Source organism: Pinus tabuliformis, chromosome X (assembly GCF_031772625.1).
Source record: "Pinus tabuliformis cultivar Carrire ecotype Pingquan chromosome X, CPIR1, whole genome shotgun sequence".
In the NCBI taxonomy this organism is placed as follows: domain Eukaryota; kingdom Viridiplantae; phylum Streptophyta; class Pinopsida; order Pinales; family Pinaceae; genus Pinus; species Pinus tabuliformis.
In genome coordinates this window covers 1,023,511,417-1,023,524,685 of record NC_142308.1, presented here as the reverse complement: position 1 = coordinate 1,023,524,685, position 13,269 = coordinate 1,023,511,417, and the positions used below count along the sequence as shown (strand labels likewise).

General features: G+C 38.1%; 2 pseudogenes; both read right to left on the bottom strand.

The window, feature by feature from the left end:
- LOC149143224 (glyceraldehyde-3-phosphate dehydrogenase A, chloroplastic-like) overlaps nt 1–12,828 on the bottom strand; it is a 35,924-nt pseudogene extending 23,096 nt beyond the window's left edge.
- LOC149143225 (protein DETOXIFICATION 16 pseudogene) lies at nt 1,776–2,986 on the bottom strand (annotated as a pseudogene).
- Nucleotides 12,829–13,269: the final 441 nt, after the last annotated feature.

Here is a 13,269-nt window from a genome sequence, read left to right as displayed (position 1 = left end):
CTTGAATGCTGTGACAGCTGTCCTCCTTTAGTTAAGTTGAGATGGTTGAGCTACGGATGCAATGAAGACTGACTTTGGATGCTTGAAAGCGCTGATGACTCATTAATTAACCACAAGATGTGCTCCTATTTTAACGGTCTCTGTCTCCCAGCACTTTCCGAAAGTGTAGAAGTATGTTCCCAATTCTTTAATAACTTTGAACGCTGCTACCAAATACCATACCATGTCTCCAGATGAGTTGTATTCTGCCTTGATGTACAGGTGTCTCTCCTCTAACATTCCCGGTCAAACTGTTCATTTTGCATTGGAAACATCACCTACAGCAGTTTCGTAGCGCGCTACGAAACTGCTGTGTGATTAAAAAAACACAGTCTTCCTTTAAACTTCTTACAAAATTGTATATCTGCTGTTGCCATTCTTCAGCTTCACCTTTGCTATGCTGAGATTCAGAATCCCATTCCCTGTAACATGAACCTCCAACAGATAGACCAACTGCACATAAATCTTCTCGAGCTTCTGATTTGTTTTGGTCTGAAGTCTTAGAATTCCAAATACATGCTTTCCCAGAAAACTCAATTACCCATATCTTCTTGGAAATGACAATCTCCCATTGAGAGTAACAAGAATAAATTTAGAATACATAAACTCGAGAACATAAAGTGACATCGAAGAAAACTTAATGTACATAAAGCCTGATGCTTTAGCCAGATGATACAACAAGCTTTTCCAATTTTCCAATATTTCACTGGTTATCCCATTCATTTTCCAACCTTCTCATTTGAAGGGAACCCTTGCTTTGAAACTGTGTTAGGCCTTGACTGCATCGAACTATATGAACTATGTTTATAAGTTGCAGGCATAGGTAAAGTAATTAGTGCATTTGAATGGAACATCTTTGGCACTATTTTCAGATGAGGAATCCACAATGTGATTATTTTCATGTTTAGCAGACAGATTAGGGATGTATGCACTTGTTGCACGGCTTGTCATTTGTGAAATGCCCTTCTGTCTACTTCTGTTCCCTCGTGAATTCTGCCCTAGTGGAGGAAACCTCTCAAACTCTGTTTCTTAAATGGAATTATCTGCAATATTCCTAAGCTGACTGTGCAAATCAGAGCGCTGCAATTTCTGCCTTTCTGGATTAATCCCATTGCTTAACATCTTTTTGGGACCATAGTCTCTACCACTTTTTTTATGCTTCCCTGCCAATTTGTTATTTTCATCAATCAGTAAACCTTTGTCACTATGTGCAAACACCTTCACTGCCTAATGATTTTGTGGCCCAAATGAACCACCATAATATCCGTCTTTTCCAGCATTTGCATGCTTATCTTGACCTCTGGAGTATCTTTAGTTCTGGTCTGCGAAACCAGCACCATCATAGCGCACCAGCTCCTTGTCGACTGCAAATGGTTGGTTATCTTCAAAGTGAACAATAAAGGGTGAAAATGAAAACGATGACGGTGCCGCCAGACACAGATGGCATATTTTCAAGAGCGCTACACATGCAACACCGAATGCTTGAGATTAGACGGGAGCACTCCACGAATCGCCATTACCATTGCCCTGCCCACCATATGATGCTTATAATCTAACTCCAGATTGTCGACCTTGTGGCAATCAAATTTTATAGAAACCACTTGACACTTGGCATTTAATCACTTAGGACTGCGTGTGTTTTTCGCAGCATCAACCATATAAAGCCGGTGATCTCCACCATTCAATTGTATGGCAGGGGAGTTTGAAAATGGACTCCAACCATGCAGGCCGATAACTTACTGCTCATCCTTTATTATATTACTTGTAACCTTCGGCAATGGTGATGTATAAACTCTTTCTCTTGCCTTTTTCCCTGCTCTTCCCAATTCATACAAAACGTTATTATCGACAGTAAAACCGTTTGTGCAAATATACCACGAATAAGTCCAAGCCAAAGTCCCCTGCCGCCAGCATGCAGTACAAAGGCCAAAATGACAGCTATAGGCATGCCAACCACATAGTATGCCCCAAGATTTGCATAGGCACCCAACGTTTGCCATCCACATCCTCTAGCAATACCTGATAGAACACCTTGGATGACATCCATAAATGTTGAGGGTACAAGCAGTGGCATCATGGTTGAAATGTATTCAACTACCTCTACTTCATTGCTATAAGCATAGCCCCATACATTTCTGATAGAGAATAAAATATATCCTATCATAAGAGCCTCAATGACTGCCATACAAACCCCGACACACACTGATAACTGTGCAGTGCGTGAGCGTCCAGCTCCTAGTTCATTGGAAACTCGTGTACTTACAGCAGCACCCACGCCAAAGGGGATCATATATGCAACTGCATCAGTGCTAAGACAGATGGAGAGAACTGATATCTCAAGTTCAGGCTTAGGCAACAAACTGGAGAAGAGAACAAGCATTTCAAAAGACCAGTATTCCAAGCAAAGCATTACTGCAGATGGAATAGCAAGCTTAAGAAAGTTTGTAATGTCATATAAAGCTTCCCTTGAGAAGGATGTCCATGTCTTCTTGCATGCAGGGGAAAATTTAACATAAATTGGTAGAAGTACCACATTTAGCCAATTGGAAATGCTATTTGCAAGCGCAGCCCCTTTATTACCTAATCCAACTTTGAACACCAATACCCAACAAACGGGAACATGGAAACACAGAGTTATTGAACTGCTTAACATCATTGGAAAGATAACACCTTGTGATTGAAGAAATTTCAGAAGGGGTTGAAGAGCCGCAGTAGCAAACAAGCTAGGAATCATCCACCTTGCAAAGTTCCCTGCTTCAAGAGATATTAGAGGGTCTTGGCCAAGGGCTACAAGAATGTGTCCCATATATGCCCATATCACAGCAATTGGTATGCTCACACAATAAAGAGCAACAATTGCTCTCTGCAGTTGAATCCCAAGCAAATGATATTGCTTTGCTCCATATGCTTGTCCACAAAGTGTTTCTAATGCACCTGCCATCCCCATCTTTGTTAGAGGAAGGCAGTTCCAATTCTTCTTAATGGAGGAGAAAGTCGAAATTAGTCATTTTTCCTCTTTGCTAATGTTTTTGTTGTTGTTGTTGCATATTTCTTAGATCCATCCATGGTGCCATCATGTTCTCCAGAAAGCAAGGCGGAATTAATAACTCCATTGGTGCTAGCCAATATCAAAGGCTTCTTTCTCCCATCCATTGTGGCGCCCTGCTTTGTGAAAGAAGTTACAGATTGTGAAAAGACAATCCCAAATATCAAACACTCTATGACTTATAAAATTTAATAGATTCTTTGTCTAGAGGATTCAACACAAAATCTCCTGCAAGTCTCCCACATTAGTATGTACATCTTTCACAATCACCCATGAGCCAGAATTCAGAGATAACTCCCTTAATGTATTTGATGGCAATCCTACAATAGCTGCATCATCATAAGGTGTCTCCTTGAACATACTGCCACTGCTCTCATCAACATTCCTGGAGGGAAGTAGAACTCTGTACAATAAGCATGCTAGGATTTGGACCTTCACTGAAAACTCAAACAAATCCCCAGTTTCGTAGCACGCTACGAAACCACGCAAACAGGTAGCGCTGCGAAACTGCTAAAAATAATTCAGGCGCTGCGAAAACACCCACTCTTTAAGCCAGGCTAAAAAATTTTTACTACAGCATTTTCAGTGATAACACTATCTATGACGAATATTATTGGAACACATTTGGGCTACCTGCAGATCTTTCTCCATTTTTCCTAGGTAAAACTCAATGGTCAAAAGATTATAAAGATTGATGAAAGTGACATGACTCTGACAAAGGAATGAAATGATGTTTTTTAACCTAATGATGTTGTGCTCGTCATGAGAGTATTCGTTTTCATTGATTCCCACAACATATGTGGGAATATTGTCACCCCTCTGTTACAGATCCATTTGAGCACATCACTCCCATCATTCAAATCAGTGTTTTAGGGCTCATCAAACCCTAATTTCAGCTGCTACATGCTCTAAACAAGTCAACCTTTTGAATTCCTCCTTCCCAGACAGTTTCATGGCCTGAAGACATCCTGAAATGACCTCTAGAGGGACCAGCGCAGTTAGGCCCATGCAACGGTGTGCTGCAGAGTAGTTGAGTCCATGCCAGGGTGCTCTATAGAGAACTTAGGCCCTCTTTGACCTGTGCTGGGCAAGTTTGAGCGAAATTCACATAGGGTTTGGGGAATATTCTTATCTTTTGGAGCCTTCTAGATGATTCCCACACTTATCATCTCCTATGAGCTCAAAAATGTATGAGGAATGAGTTAAAATACACCCTATCCTCTCATCCCTTCCTCCATGGAACTAATTCTAAGTATGGAAGGTCATTCAATACCTTCATTCATGACAAAACCTCCTCCACCTTCCTATAAAGTGAGCACTCATCTAAGTGATCAAAGGTTCGGACTTTGATGATTGTAAGGAGATAATGTTAGTTTGAGAATTGGGACTACTGTAAGTTTCGTTATGTTGTCGGATTTTCATTCTTATGATGTGATGTGGATGGAACCAAAGCTGGAGGAGTGACTTCAAATCAGGCTTCATGGTTGTAATTCTTCCTTCTATTCAATAAAGTATTTGCACCTTTTTTCCATATGCTTATCTTGATATGTGATGCTTATATGTGTGAATGTATCTGATTCCATTTACCTGTAATCAATAAATCTTTTGCTTCGATTGGTTCTTTGTCTTCTATTGATGTTTACAAGTACTTCTCAAGTGTGTTAAGTATGGGAAGGAGTGATAGGATCAATACAAAGGAGACAAGAGGAAAGCGAAAGTACAAGTAGGTCCTCTCATTCTCTTTGTCTTATCTATTGTTTATAGAGAAAGGTTAAAGTGCTTTAAATTTTTGTTCTAGATATAGCTATTGTCTAGGGAATTAGTATTTATCCATAGATACCAGATTCTTCATAAAAAATTGGCGACTCCACTGGGGATAGGTTCTCTCTCATATTATTTTACGCTTTTTCGGACTTGAGAGACAAATCTACGAAAAAGAACTTGTGGAGTTTTCTTTTTGTCCCTTTTTAAACTCTCTAAACATGAAAAGGACCAAGTTATCATTGTCATTAGACTTGTTAAAACATCAAATAGCAACAAACTTGTCCATCATGACAAGACTGAGTTTCACCTTCGCTAGACTCGTTAAAACATCACATAGTGATGGATTCACCCGAAAGGTGGAATTATAAAACAAGCATATGTTATCCTCTTCAAGCTTGATAAAAATAAAGAGCTATTGGTCAGCAATGATTGGGGAAAATGGAAAAAGGGGTAAACCACTTTAAAAAAATGAAACAGGTCCCAGAGCATAGTTCCTTGTCTTGTGTCAAGCTCATTAAAAAATGAAACAAGGAATCTGAGAAGAGTTCCTTGTCTTGTGTCAAGCTCATAAAAAAATGAAACAAGGAATCTGAGTAGAGTTCCTTGTCTTGTGTCAAGCTCATTAAAAAGTGAAACAAGGTCCCCTAGAGCAAAGTTCCAATTTGAGTCTTTGATTAGATCTCGTAAAATCCCAGTCAAGTCTTTCACTTGATCTCATAAATGAACCTTCATTCCATCCACCTCATAGCCACGAGTAGTCTACTTAGGTGAATGTAATGAAGCTTGGGGGGCATGCGCCTAGAATCGAGTCATCATGTTGGGGGCATGTAAACCAATCTCAAGCATAGTTTTTCATGATTCAAGCTTGTGTAAAAATGAAACTAAATTCAAGAATAGTTCTTCGTTTCAAGCTTGTGTAAAAATGAAACTGAATCCAAGCATAGTTTTTTGTTTCAAGATTGTGTAAAAATGAACCCATTTCCATTTTAACCCCCATGATTTCGATTCTATCAGCCTTTTTCGTAAAATGAGCATTGGTTTTTCTCCTTCCATTATCACTATTTGCGTGGCTGATCATATGCTTTCACTTGGTTGTTTTACCCTTTTTGGGGAACAGTTGCAATGAGTGGTCTTATTAGCCAACCTATTCACATAAATCAACATGTTTTGAGAAGTTCCAACATCACCGGAACCAGTTGCTATCCTAGACACCACTCGTTCCTCAAAGTGGAGTCCTATTTAAGCTCTTTTCAGACTGTTGAAATATGAAAATATTGTCGAGCGCTTGTCCTTTTCAGCTCGTTAACGCATTGGAAATGACATCTACTCAGTATAAGTTTAACCCTTTTCCGGACTGAGATAGATTATTTATGAAAAAGCAATATGTTGATCGAACATGGTCAATAGGTTCTCTTTCATATTGTTTTGCGCATTTTTAGACTTGAGAGACAAATCTACAAAAAAGAACTTGTGGAGTTTTATTTTTCTCCCTTTTCAAACTCTCTAAACATGAAAACTACCGAGTTATCATTATCGTTAGACTCATTAAAACATCAAATAGCAACAAACTTGTCCATCATGACAAGACTGAGTTTCACCTTCCCTAGACTCATTAAAACATCACATAGCGATGGATTCACTCGAAGGGTGGAATTATACAACAAGCATGTGTTATCCTCCTCAAGCTTGATAAAAATAAAGAGGCACTGGTCAGCAATGACTAGGGAAAATGGAAAAAGGGGTAAACCACTTTTGGTAGCAAGTCACTCTTGAACATGACACTTTCACCTCATCACCGTGACTATTTGGGTTGGGTTATCAGCTTGATGGTTATCATACTGTTGGTCTATCATACCATCCATCACTTTGTTTTGGGTCAATGCTACCAATTCATTTTAGTGTCGCTGACATGTTCAAGAGAAGTCATTCAGTCAAAATTCATCCTTTGCAATACCATAAACCTTCATTTTCATGACCGCCATTCCTGAACCTTGTGTCGTCAGTCAAATTCCATCTCCAAAATCATTACACTCGTTTCGTGTCGTTGATGTGGGATACATCAAGGCCCTCCTACAATGAGTCGCTTCTTGTCGACATCAGCTCATTATCCAAGAAGTTGACTTAGAAACACCCTTCCAGTACCTTGAGGCTTGCATACATCAATGGAAAGTTTCTCGCTTCTAGCGATAGGTTGAAATCAATGGACTTCGACTGAAAGACTTTGTATGGTGTTTGACATCAAATCATACATTCACACCATGCAGAATATACTGCAATACCTTGAGGATCATTATCATTATCGGTGATTTATCTCGCATCTGTTAACAGCTCACATCATTGGCTGGTAATTAGACGGTGTCTTCGCATGGTCGACTTCAGATCACATACTCACATGGTTAGACTTGTACTTGAGCAAACGATTGAATGAGATAGAATACCCTGGATCTAGTTTCATCCATCTGGGCTGCGATTTCAGGAAATGTACCAAAATCATCTATACAATGGCTTTATGATGCAGGAGCATCCTGCTTCAGAAAATCATTGTATATTGGGTTGATTAGGGGGTGTGATGTTTTAATTTGTTTGTATATTTTTTAATAAATTGAGTGTAAAATTTGTGTGTGAGGTTTTAATTGTAAATATTCTCAATTATGAGAGATTATGAGTGATGATAGACTTGTAAATATCTCATAGAGATCTTAGGGATTAGAGGAACCTAGAATAGAGGATTAGTCGATTAAATTGTGGAGTTAGAGGGATTTTAGGATTTATTTGAGAAATCTATGGAGAAGATCATGGATCTAGAATGATCCATAATCTTCTAGTTATTCCTATAAGCCTGAGATCAATAAAAGATGTAGAGGTGTGTGAGTGAAGGAAAGGAGAAGAATAATTTCTATGTAAATATTTTATTAATGAGTTATTTTCAGAGTTTATTTTCAGAGTTTATGTGCAGATGTTTTGGTATTATCTTTTATTCTTTTTGTGTAACCTATGGCTAGATTTACAGGTCCAAGAATAGTGTGAAAAGTTGTAGCTTTGTTGCATCAAAGTGGTATCAAAGCCAGATAATAGCTATTTTTTTTAAAAGCGTGGAGAACAATTGGTAGTTTGGTAGAACCTTGGTGTGAAGGCGTAGTGCTTGGTGCGTTAGAGTCATGGCTACTGCATGAATTATGCATCGAGAAGTTGTGTGAAGAAATAGAGCACAATGTGAGGATTTTTTTTTTTTTAAGTGAGCGCCGAATTGGCATTGTTTGCAAAGAACGTACGCTGGTGGAAAGAAAGGGTACCGATGCTAAGTGTTGTTTGTGTGAAAATCAAAGTATTGAGCATATATGTTCGATGCTACATGGAAAATAATTTGTGCATGGGTGAACTGATGGATCTCTTGTATATAAACCACGAATCCAATGGTGTGCGCCTTTGAAGATCAAGAGGGTTCCTTAATATGGCCAATCCGATTATAGATTCTTGGGGGTTTTGGAGTATTTTCAATGCAGGCGGAGATCCTTCGTTGATATTGTTCCATCAATAAATTGGTTCAGCCCCATTGAAATCGATCAGAATTGGTTTTAATATTGGCAGGCACCGAGTAGGGCACTAACAAGGCCAATAATGCCAATTTGTTGTTGGTGCCTTAATTATCGAAGATCCATTAGGCTCATGCTTACTGTGACGAGTGGGTAATCGAGAAACACAATCAGATAATTCTGTACAAAAAAACCATTATCATTGTTCATTTTGAGAGTCTCTTGCATTGTCTGCATGGAGAATGGCTCGGGGAAACAAGAAGGGATGCGTTTATTAAAAAAAAAAAAACCTGCTAATTTTCCATATTTTCAAACTGGGATTTTAATGGTGTGCCCATTACTATGAATGTGTTAAGATCTGTTATCGATATATCTTGTTTGATTAGTGTATTTTTCGTCGAATTCAAATGGAAGGATTCTGAGTGGTGGAGTTTCTTCTCACTTGGAGACTCCAAATAGAATTTCACTTTATACTTCATATGAGAGGTAGAGCTCATTCTACCTTGTAAGAATCGTTGATTGGTTATGCAGAGAAGTGCAGAAAGTAAGGATCAGATTTTAAAATTAGAGGCATAGTGGAAGCGTGGATAAAATCATGGAGGATCATAGAAAAGGTTCTAAAGGTAAGATGAGTAATGAGGAGCGTGAGCATGAGGTTGCAGTGATAAAAGTACAGTTGGATGTACTAACGAAATGGCTACAAGAGAGAATGAATGAAGACCAAAGATATGGATGGAGAATAAGAAAATACATCAAATGGAACCTGTTGCAAAAGAGATGGAATGCCAAGCTGATAAACGAGTTCAGAGAACTTGAACAAAGACATATTGCTTTGTTGGAGAAAGAGAGACTCAAAGGAATTGAGTCACAGCAAAGAGGATTTGTTGAAACCCAGAAAGTCCATTGTGAAGGATTGGTGCTTGAAGCATCAAATGTGACCGAAAAGTCTTGTATTGTTCAAACTGATAACTTGTTTATGTATGCAGGCATGGTATCAAATGAGGAGTTTGTTGCTAAACCAAACTCAGATCAAAGGATCAATGAATGGGAAAAAGAATTGCAGTTGCTGGAGGAATGGTTGAAAGCACCAGCAGGGAAGAAAAATCTTGATGAAGGCTGCAAAGAATCCGCAACAGAGGAAGAGAAGGAAGAAGTTCTTCGTGAGCCTGAAGTAAATGTTTATTCTTCATTCCATGAAATTGAGATTTCAGACAAGGAAGCAAAAGTAAAAATTGATTACGTATTTGAACCGAAATAGGGAAGAATCTTTGGAGAAGATGCTGGAAGAGATTTGATGCCTGAAACATCAAATGAGTCGAGAAATCATTATATTTTAAATTTTGATAATTTGTATAAAGATTTTGTTATAGGTGCAGGAAACCCATCTACTGTTGATGTGAAGACGAAGGAAAGAAAGATGACAATAGAACATCATGAAGGAAAAAGACTGAAGAATCAGCAGCAAAACAGAGTTTGGAATCCTGGAGGTAGCAAGTGATTGAGACTTGTAGCTGTCACATTACTACAAAAGAGTGACAGACCTCATAGATAGGAGTCTATGAATTTTTCTTTTCTACATCAGGAGTCTGATGCAAGATCATCCTGCTTCAGGAAATCATTGTATATTGGGTTGATTAGGGAGTGTTATGTTTTAATTTATTTGTATATTTTTTAATGAATTGAGTGGAAAATTTGTGTGTGAGGTTTTAGTTGTAAATATTCTCAATTATGAGAGAATATGAGTGATGATAGACATGTAAAGATCTCATAGAGATATTAGGGATTAGGGGATCCTAGAATAGAGGATTAGTTGAGTAAATTGTGGAGTTAGAGGATTTTTAGGATTTAGTTGAGAAATCTATGGAGAAGATCATGGATCTAGAATGATCCATAATCTTCTAATTATTCCTATAAGCCTGAGATCAATAAAATATGTAGAGGTGTGTGAGTGAAGGAGGGGAGAAGAATAATTTCTATGTAAATATTTTATTAATGAATTATTTTTAGAGTTTATGTGCAGATGTTTTGGTATTATCTTTTATTCTTTTTGTGTAACCTATGGCTATATTTACAGGTCCAAGAATAGTGTGAAAAGTTGCAGCTTTGCTGCGTCACTTTACATTGATGGTCATTCCAATCATGGGTCTATATTTGTAGATGACTATCTATGTACTTGTAATGAAAGTTTATATGTTGAACATGGGTATGCCTTCCCTCAACAATTCATGAGAAAAAAATCAAAATATCATGATATTGTATTGTAATCGATCCATGTCACCAACAACTTTGGAACCTCCTCATCACATCGTAAAGAATTTCACTCGACATTACATTTCGACTTCATGCTTTAGGGGGAAACTGTTACAGATCCATTTGGGCACATCACTTCCATCAACCAAATCAGTGCTCGGTGAGTTTGAGCGAAATTCACATAGGGTTTGGGGAATATTCTTATCTTCTGGAGCCTTCTAGATTATTCCCACACTTATCATCTCCTATGAGCTCAAAAATGGAAGAGGAATGAGTTAAGACACACCCTATCCTCTCATCCCTTCCTCCATGGAACTAATTCTAAGTATGGAAGGCCATTCAATACCTTCATTGATGACAAAACCTCCTCCATCTTCCTATAAATTGAGCACTCATCTAAGTGATAAAAGGGCTAGACTTTGATCACTGTAAGGAGATAATGTTAGTTTGAGAATTGAGACTATTGTAAGTGTCGTTATGTTGCCAGATTTTCATGCTTATGATGTGATGTGGATGGAACCAAAGCTGGAGGAGTGACTTCAAATCAGGCTTCATGGTTGTAATTCTTCCCTCTATTCAATAAAGTATTTGCACCTTTTTTCCATACGCTTATCTTGATATGTGATGCTTATATGTGTGAATGTATCCGATTCCATTTACTTGTAATCAATAGATCTTTTGCTTTGATTGGTTCTTTTTCTTGTGTTGATGTTTACAGGTACTTCTCCAGTGTGTTAAGTACTGGAAGGAGCGACAAGATCGATACAAAGGAGACAAGAGGAAAGCGAAAGTACAAGTACGTCCTCTCATTCTCTTTGTCTTATCTATTGTTTATAGAGAAAGGTTAAAGTGATTTAAACTGTTGTTCTAGATATAGCTATTTCCTATGGAATTAGTATTTATCCATAGATATCAAATTCTTCATAACACCCTCCCAGGTGCTGTAATGATCACCATTTTAGCCCTCGCTCCAATGTGCTTCTCAACTTGGGTTCTCTCTGTAAACTTTCCAGTTGTCTGCATCATTGGATTGCATTAATTCAGGCTCAACCATATCTATGTCAACTATAGTTACTACGTATTCGAAGCATATATGTATTTCAAAATATATAAGCCCCTACTTCAATGACAAGGTCAACAACGAGGTTCACCCATGGAAATTGCAAGGGGTCTTTCTCAGAAAGAACATAGATTTATTTCCCACCCACGTGCATGCTTCTGTATCCATTCACATCAGGTTTAAATATGACCTCCACATCAGCATCAAATTTACTCAGAATTGAGTAATATTTCAGAAGGTGAGCAGCATGCATTCATAATTCAAAGTAAAACTATACACGTTTTATAAATATGGAAAAGAAAGGCCATATAAACAGCGAGAATGTATATATGAAATGCCTCCCCTCCCCTATTATAACATACATTTCCAACACTAGTAATATCATTGATGGCGACGATTTCAAGAGGCGAGCACTTGTGGCCATGCCAAGAACACATAAAATTGCGGCCTATGCGTCCTAATTCGTTGATAGCAACTTTCATATTTGCGATGGTTTCTCGTCTTACAGCTCCCGAATTTCCAGCCTAATTATTTCAATTACCAAATAAAATGCATCAACAAATATTGGTGGCGCGAGTCGTGATGAGTGGATACAATTAGGAGTAGTATTAACTCACCTTAGGTACAACCTGTGAAGCAACCGCATTAAAGAGGCTGAGGTTGTTCTCCCGTACATGTCTTCCATATGTGATACAACTAGATGTTGACTTCAGCCCCACAAACTCTGAAACTCTGATATTTCAGCGCTCTGCAATGCACACAAGAGTGTTATTATTATTATTATTTAATTTTAAAGTGATAATCAAGCCAGACATTCAATTGGTGTATAAATTTTTTTATTTGTGAGACAACGGACTCACCTCCGTGGAGATATTTGAATACTAAGTTTACTAAGACATGCATACTTTACCTATCTAATTTTTTTAAATCTGTGATTTTTTTAAGAAGAAACACATACTCTTAATCATTCAACTACTCAAACTGTATTAGAAAATGATGAAAAAAATGATGAAAAAACAAACCTTGAAAACCGAGAGAAATGAGTGAGTCAAATATGAGGATCTGGCAGCTGCAGGGTGATGCGCAAGAATGGGCGCTGCAATGTTGGCTGCTTGGGCGGATGAAACTAGTGCCATTCTCGACGTTATGTATGTGATCATGGATTGATGGAAATAATACCTTGCAATCACTGATTGATCGATCCGTCTGTGTCTCTATATATAGAGACACACAGAGAGTACAACACCCTAGGCATCCTACCATATGGTATTGGATATGCTTTACTTCTGTTACAATGATATTTGATATTCAACGCTCTTTTTCTTTGCAGGAAGGGTATTTCTCGGTTTCTTCAGCACGACAGTCCTTCACGAGGACTTTCTTTAATTTTTCCATGTGAGTGTCTATAAATGAGACACTAAATAAAGTAAAGCGTGCGTGTGTCTATAATGGAAATTTAATGTAAAAGTATGTGTGCGTCTATAAATGGGACATTAAAGTAAAAGTCTATTATCATCTTGAAGGTCAGACATCAAAGCGAAAGTATGCTCTTGTTCTTAAGGTGGGAGGTTAAAGTA